The sequence below is a fragment of the Bombus affinis genome, chromosome 2, assembly GCF_024516045.1.
Source record: "Bombus affinis isolate iyBomAffi1 chromosome 2, iyBomAffi1.2, whole genome shotgun sequence".
Lineage (NCBI taxonomy): Eukaryota > Metazoa > Arthropoda > Insecta > Hymenoptera > Apidae > Bombus > Bombus affinis.
The window spans coordinates 8,580,750-8,589,264 of record NC_066345.1 but is presented as its reverse complement, the minus strand read 5'-3'; the positions used below and the strand labels follow the sequence as shown (position 1 = coordinate 8,589,264).

At 40.3% G+C, this 8,515-nt stretch overlaps 1 long non-coding RNA gene across 1 annotated transcript in view; it reads left to right on the top strand.

Annotated features, from left to right (window-relative positions):
- Positions 1-322: 322 nt before the first annotated feature.
- Positions 323-8,515, top strand: part of LOC126913955 (uncharacterized) — a 159,227-nt gene continuing 151,034 nt past the window's right edge. Inside the window, exon 1 of the long non-coding RNA XR_007709518.1 lies at positions 323-420. This is a non-coding gene — a long non-coding RNA (uncharacterized LOC126913955). The remainder of the gene's footprint in view (positions 421-8,515) is intronic.

The following is an 8,515-nucleotide window of genomic DNA, read 5'->3' as shown; positions in this document are numbered from 1 at the left end:
ATGAAGCAGGAACAGGGCCAGGCAGCTGCGGATGTTCTTGTCCGAATGCGTCCGAGTGATTTGTATACATATTTGTTGATCATTTGTTCCTGCGCGTTAGCCTCCATCAAAGAGAGATTCTCCAACAATGAATCTCTCAAATATTATTTCAGGATGGTCTTTCGTTCGACCGCGGAAGCGCCTTGAAACTGCGGCCCGATCAAAAACACAGCCACGATTCTCTTTTTCCCTCGCTGAAATACAAGGATTAGTTTCCTGGAACCTCGAGGACGCGTCACACTCCGTCAACTTTCTTCTTCGACGTATTTGAACAGGTTGCCGATGACAACAGCCCATAAAAGAGAGAATTCTGCCTGCGGTCACTTGGGTCGTGAACACCTTGGCTGCTCTCACAAATGTTTTCTGGAGTTTTGAGAATCGGTAGGCTATTGATATTTCGTTAGACTTATTAGATGTGTGTCAAATTTCTTTCTGAAAGCATGTCTGCCTCCTCTTTATACTGTTGAAAATACAGTAGAGTTCCGGCCAGTTATCTGGCCTCTTTTTATTTATTTTCAAGAATTTATTTATTACCAGAAATCAATATAAACAATCGCAAGCTTCGAGATAAATTTTGAAAAATGGTGTCTGTAATTGTTAGTTCTTTTCTTGTTTCAATTTATACGGTTGATAAGTATGCCTTTTGAGTAATCCAGATGATAATTGGTATATATTTTCGGATACACCAGCCATTTGTTTATCCAGCCAGAGATCCCATAAGAGCTATAATCATAAAAAACAGAGGCAGTTTTCCAAGTAAAAAATACTGTAATGTAGACTGAATTGGTTGTGTTTTCCATGAAAAAATGCAATCTTGTGTCTCATAAATCTGAGAGAGGCCCCTAACGTACGAACTACGGAGCAATTTATAAAGCAATTTCCGTTCGGTTCATCGATATATGGTTTGAAACTTCTGCTCGACAGAGAATATGTCCTAACACGGTTCATTTCAGCCAGGCGTCGTTGTTTATTTCTTTTCTTTTTTGTTTGAGAAATGTCTGGCCTCGGTCAAGCGTTGCAGATAACGCTCGTACTTCCGCCACTAGAAAGGTGGTTGTCTGACGGCGAAAGGGAGCGCGGAGAGTGTCCTTTGCGAAGCACGCGAAAAAATCAGATGCAGCGACGCGAAGAGCACGGCCATCGGTCAGCTTTATCTTTCACGTTGGTACGAAAAGGAGTGCCACGTGAAATTTAAGAGCCAGCCAAGCTGTGTCTTGTTTTTAACTCTCTGGGCAGATGGTTGCTCGATGGAATTTACGATGTTCCGCGTACTTGCTAATTTCGTGGCATATTTTCTCGTAAGTTGCGCGCACGTTTCGGTGGCCATATGACGGACGTCTCCGTTACGCTATCGCCACGTGCCTTTAAGCTTTAAAAAGATCGCATCTGAACAACGTATAATTATTAGGGTTGGGCATATGATGTACAGTGACGTGCAGAAATATTGTTTGGGCAGACAAATTGTACACGTTTTGTTTTTTTCTTAGTAGGGCATTTGAGAAATTTCTGTCGATTTTCGAACCGCGAACAAGAAATATATGCGGTATTAGCATGTACGCATCTTTGTCCATTTATAGAAAATTGGAACGTACAGAAATGCACACATGTAATATTCGTGAAAAGCGTGACACATATAGGCAAGAAAAAGAAAATGTGAATTTTATTAAGCGAAAAATGTATAAAGATTATTACTATAATATTGCATATGTTATTACTTTAAACGAGACAATAATTCTTACAGATTTTAATAATTTCCTAATGATTTTGAATGAAATAATTAATTTTCAAAAGTGCCCTAAAATTTATAAATGGAATTATAACCAAAGACTTATGCACGTCACTATAAATTCGCTGTAATTCAGGTCACCGATAAGTGTCCAGCTGGTTAGTGGTTCTCGTGATGGTGGTCGCAACACGGAGTCGTTTTAAATTGATAAGGAGTTTTCGACGAATAAAGTAAAATGCAAATCAAACACGTGCGCTCCGCAAGTTATCTCTTATTAACGTGAAAAATGCATCTCTCGTGCAATGCATTATGCGTCGGTTCATCAAGCGCATTTATTTCATACACCGACTCGTTTCCAACGACGATGAATGCCAGGACAGAACGTACCTGAGGAAATTTCTTCCGTTTTATCGTATTTACCGCACAAGCCGTACGCTCTAACCGTAATAAAAGTCAAAGACGTAAATCTTTTTGCAGTGTTTTTTAATTTGCCTACTACTGTTATTTCAATAAACCTGCCGCTTTTAAAGTTTTAAAGTTTTATTATGCTCACTAGAAATGGTGCGTTTTAACGTTGGAGACGAGAATTGAACGAAATTTGTTTGATGTTCAATGAATTTGAACAGGTTTCATTAGGCCTGATTTTAAATAGTAAATTGTACGATAAATTGAGGACAATGGCTTGAGGAAATCTATTTAATATTATAGTGCTTCTGAACGATTCATTTACGTAATATTTCTAGTTAGAAAATATTATTCTGAATTATCGTAGTTGTCAAACGTTTTCATGAGGATTATTACATTATTGAGATAACGAGTTCTCGAAACTACTATTAAATAATAGTAAGAGCAGTTTTGTTTATTTGTTAATATTGCGATATTATACGATAATTGAAACTTAAAATAGAAGTTCAAACCTTATTATCATCATCTTTATTAAGAGAATAATACACGCGTAACAGAGGTTTTGATGTTCGGCGATATTTCTTCACATCTTGTATATCTCGTTTCGTGGCGGGAAACGGCGAGCCTAATATCAATAAATCGGTCTCTGATAGCAAACCAAGTCGTAGTTTCTGTCTTGTTACGCAGGTACGTCCTATGGGATACGTAGTTGGAGGCATAGGAATACCTTGCCAGTTTGTATAGTAGCAGCCCTACTTCCTGGCGCCCCTATTGATCCCCCTTTATCCCGGAGCTCCTAGTCACGACATCGCCAAGAGGCACAGGCAGAACCTCACAGTCAAGGGGGTGATGTTTAATTCAAGTCCAAGCACAATGCTTCCTCAAGAAGCGTCTCTCTCACTTTCCATATAAATTATTCCGCGGTCTCGCATTCAAAGCCCTCCCCGATCTCCTTACCGCCCCTATTCCATCCTCTTTCGCTACGCAAAGGAATGTGCCGAAACGACCTCGCGAAAAAAATCTACGCACCTTTCTGCAAAGTGTCTACCGTTCCGTGAAAAGAGGCTGCCTCTTTGAGGCTCCGTTGCCCGCTGAAAAATTGAGGAACCTGTCCCCCGGAACGGATTTCGAAAGGTATTTGTGCCTAATGGCGGGATACTGATACCCTGCCACGAGAAGACAGTCTTGGTCCGTACGAATTTAAAGAGAAAGCTTCTTCAATTGGAAATTTTCTTTTCGTTAAAGATATTAACGATTCATTCGCGTTATTAACCCCTGCTATATGATTTATTACTCATCGATAGTTCTGATGCTAAGAAATACATTTCTTATTCGTGACGAGGTACTTGCAGTCTGTCACGCGTGTATCTTGATATTATCAGTGAAAGGATTAATCTACTTTATTTCCATCCGTCTGATTTTCCTTGGGAATATGTTATGCCAATCTAATGTAACCTTTTTTTCTGAAGATTCTTCGTTTTATTGATCTGATATAAATGAACTCTATTTAATACAAGATTCATATTCAGTGGACAGTGCGTGATTTATAATATGATTAGCGAGTAATCATTAGTCTTCTCCGAGTACAAACTTGAAAAATCTCAGTGCTTCCTCGTACACAAACGATCTTGTTGATCAAGTATCGGGAATGTTCACAACAACGTCGATATTCCTCTCTGACCTATAGAGGCCCGTCCTCATAAACAGAAACTCCGTTCTGGAGTAATTTACCTCATCGGCGGCTGGTTGAAAAAAATAAAGATATATTTCTCGAGATATTAGGGCGAACCCCATTATTTTCTTTCGACCGCGAAGTATTCGAAATGCAGTTGTTCCGTGAAACTCCACCTTCTCAGCTAAAAGAGAAAGAGAGAGTTAGATATTCTTTTTGCCAGGGCACCGATCAATCTCTCTGAAAATACGGACAGTTATCCAGCCTTCTCTTCGGCCGGGACGTCTTTCGGCTGTACCAAATCCTCTTCAGTGCCGGCTGGCTGGACATTAGTCGCGAGGCATGTCGTATCGGGTCGGGAGATAAGACGTCCGATTTAAGTTCGCGAGAAAGGAAGCCCGCGAGTAGAATTAAAGGTCAAAGCGGGAGGCAAAGAGAGATAGGAAGGAGAGAAAAAGGGGACGATGGAAAAGGGTGGTAAAGAACGGTAGGCCAGTTGAAGAGATGTAGGAGCTCAGGGGACTCAGAATCTTTTGGGACTGTCGACCGATTTAATTGGCTTTCTGGTGGAGGACTGGTCTCGTGGCAAGCACAACGAGTCTTGATTCTTCTCCAAGACAAGTCCAATAAATCCTGCTGGTTCCTTCGCCGGCCACGTTCCCCCACTCTCCTTTAAACGATGGTGACAAACTAAACCGAGGTCTTTCCACTACTCCGTTTCCCACCCTCCGGACTTTTTTATCTGATCTCGCGGCGGAGGATACATAAGAAACACAAACCGCCGTTCGAGCGAGGGTAGGAGGTGTAGTAGATTCTACGTACCGATAGGTTCGGTCAGAAAGAGAAAGAGAGAGAGAGGGAGAGAGAGAGAGAGAGAGAAGGATGGTGGAAACCTGAGGGGGCACGAGGTGGTCCAGAAAAGGGGTTAGAAAGACACTGGCGAACGAAGAGGACTGGATCGTTCCGTTGGTACGCGGGATAAGGACACGAGGAAGTTTCGGGTCTTGGTAGCGGTGATGTCCGCACATTAAGAACTCGTTCTCTTATCGACGATGATTTATGGCGGCATTCAATTTTTAACCTCCTCGTCGAAAGGGAATCACCGAAATAAATATGGCCCGTTGCGCTCTACCGATTTTTGACTCATGCTAGAGGACAGATGTTTTCACCGATCGCGTTCGAATTGGCTGCGCACATGTGCAAAGAGACTTTCCTGGCGCCTACTCTTAAACCCACCATCCTTAGGCTATATTTCAATCATCGTAGTCTGCCCAAACGATACAGAATTTATCGTGTGTTCGTGTTATTTCTACGACCGGTTGATCGAATATCCAGAGACTGCTGGCAAAATTCAGTCAATGCTTCGCTTATTAATATATCAACGACTGTTCACGTAACATTAGTCCTTATAGAGCAATCTTCAATGATTCTAAGGAAAGAATAAATTTGTCATATTTATTTGATTTGAAGGTAAATGTTCAAGTGACAAAATTTTCAATTTAGAAAGATTGTTGAGGTACAGCTGAAGTTTGATTGAAAATTGCTAACTATCAAGATATAGAAACATTTGGGAAAACAATGCAGCTGTACTTTCCCACTGTAATGTCCCAATTTAACAACGACGATAAGCGATGCAAAGATGCGTGAAACTGAAATCTTTAAATTCCCGTTTTTGTCTTAATTACGATAACGCGAACTCGTAACTTGCTACTTAAAGATTTTCATAAAAGTACCAACTGTGAGTTACTTTCATTTTCTTTTTCTGCCAATTATTACATCCGAACACGACATAATTCAATCGTTTATCGTTCAAAATGTTCCCATCAATTACGCCTATCTATCATAAGAGCGCAATCGTGTTACGTTTCATTAATTTACCGTTGTCTCGCGATAGTCACGTCTCGGGGAGGTAGTCAGCATATTAATGCCGACTGAGAGTCACTGAAGTTCTTCGGTCGCATCAAGTGGAATGTATTCATCCATCGAGTTAACGCACGCTCAATTTGTCCGGGACTTGTCAGCCTCGCTGGAAAAGGATACCTTAATAAATTGTTGCCATGTTCCACCGGCAGGACGTTCCCTCTTTTTTAAACGATGCTCATGGTGGTCGCGGCGCGACGTTTCGAGTTTTGCAGGAAGGGTACTGTTTTGTAACTGGCATCGGGTGTTCTCGCTTTTTTACGCGCTCGATCAGAAAGGGGACTCTCCGCGATGTTGTTCTTTTATTTTTTACACCTGACGCGTCTCGCCCTCGAATATCTTGCCGTTGATCGTCGCTTATTAACCTCGCTTTCTCGCCTCGATTGATCGAGTACCAATAGCTTCTTAGGTATAGCAATTCCACTTTTTTTTTTACTTGAACGTAAGAATTATTTATGGCGATTCGATCTCTGCATTGTGATCTTGTTCAACTGGAAATCGTTGCATTCGCTTCATTTACTAATAAATTTAGTTTTTCACGAAACTGATTGATTTCGGAGAAATTTCTTAATTTAGCACGTAATACATCCAAGTGATTATATTTCATAAAGTAAGCGTTGGAGTAAATTGAAAATTAATTTTCACGATAAAACATATTTTAATTGTAACGTCAATCCAGCTAAGTTTACCGTGGCAGGAGTATTTTTGTAAATTTTGATAGCATAAAATGGTGTAACAAGACTAGTCTATATCATATTGGGAGAAAAGAAGTTTAAACATTCTAGAAATATATGAATATTAACTAGAGATATCTAATTAATAGGTTAATCTCATTAGCTAAGGTTAATTAATGGTAGGCTATTAATTTAACATTTAATGGTAATTTATTAAATGGTTAGGCTTATTTTCATTCAAAATCATTGCTTGAAGGAAATAATGTAAATTCTATCTCTGGCATTCTTTTCGTCAATAACAAATGGAGAACGGAAGATATACTTACAGCATAAATAAATTTGCAAACATTCATATGATTTCTTTTCCTTCGAAATAAAACTTGATTTCGAAAAGTTTCGCTATAAAAGCACGCCGAACTTGTTAGCCAATCGTGCCATAAAAATTCTAAAAGTTCAAATGCCATATAATAATACATTTTAAGCCACATAATAGAATTTCTCTCGAAGCTCGCAAGTTTTACTCCATTGTTATCTCCAGGCAATGATACGTTAATCATCGTTATCGTTGCTATGTATATCTCGATGGGAGAACTAGAGAACCGCGTGCTCTTTAATCGCTTTAACTGTACGACTATATACAGGCCGGAAGAAAATAGATTTAATAAGAGCGTGTACAGGGGTTGCAAAGGCCCGGGCAGAATCAATTTCATTTTTCAATTTCAGCCGGCCGTAGAAGGAAAAGCCACCTCGAGCAAGAAAACGTACCATTTTGCGTCTTACGTATATACGCGAGTAGGAGGATCAGGAGCTTTGCTCTATGATTACGTGAGCTAGTTCGAGCCGGACAGACAATAACGCAACCCGACCCGACCTAACCCAAATAACTTCATCTTGCCCAATAATACTAGCCGGTCTGATATTTCCAGCAACGAGATGGCGCAATCCCTCCTCCGAAATCTACCAGTGGTCACTAGAAAAGGTACACGTCGAAAATAAGATTTTCATCGGGATCAAATACAATGTCTTCCTTTTTAACGTATCCACATCGTCAATGAGTCTCCATTCGATTGGGCAATGTTCGTTCGCTTATATACGTCTCCTGCAATTTCGATAGGCATATTTCTAAGTTTTTAAATTACCGTTCGATATCTAGACACGTCATTTACTTGTCAAATTATAGAGACACAGATGAAAAATTGGTAGGAGCGAGAAAATGTTTGATTTGTGAAAATAGTAATGCTTAATTTAACAGATCCTATGTATCATTTCCTATATTTATTTCTTTTTTGAAAAAATATTCACTTTTGTTATCTCGCCACTAAAATTTTCATAAAACATTTTTTCCATCAATCTATGAATTTAGCAATCAATCTCTCTTAACGGTCAACTTCGTAAAGAATCTATAGTTATATCGTTATCGTCACGCATGCCTCCGTCTCTCGATCGATCGTTGACGACAGAGCCGCGAAAATTAGATGGACGTTCTGCATAATAAACGAGATAATCACGGATCTTCGTTGATAAGAATCTGTAAAAAGGGTCTTGGAAGCGTCGAAAATCTCTGAGATGGGCTCGTTTGATTTTTTGCCCGGTGGTTCAGGAATTTCGTGAAACATTGACACGGAGTAGTTGTCGTAAAAATTTACGACTCCGAGTTAAATCCAGCGAAGGCCTTATCTTTACTTTCACACCCTGAATGACCGACACGAATCAGCCCCTCTCGTCGGAAGACTTCAGACGATTTCTGTCGGCGTGCTTTAACCCTCCCTCTGTCTCCATCTTCGCACGCCTCTTCCCAACCAAGCAGCCGAGCCAAAGGTGTGTAATCTAGCGACGTCGTTTCGTATTTTTTCTTCCTTCTTTCCCCTTAACCGTGAACTGGATGTCAACTTTCTTTCTTTCTCTCACTCTCTGTTTCTGTTCCTTTCGTTTCTTTCAACCAATTCTTGGAGACACGAAACCGTTACCGAGTTAAAGGCAGAGGAGGAAACACGTGGAATCCGGGAATTCCCTCGACTTCGTCGTATGGAATGTCAGGAATACGCGATGGGGATGGTCGAACGTTTATTAGGCATGACC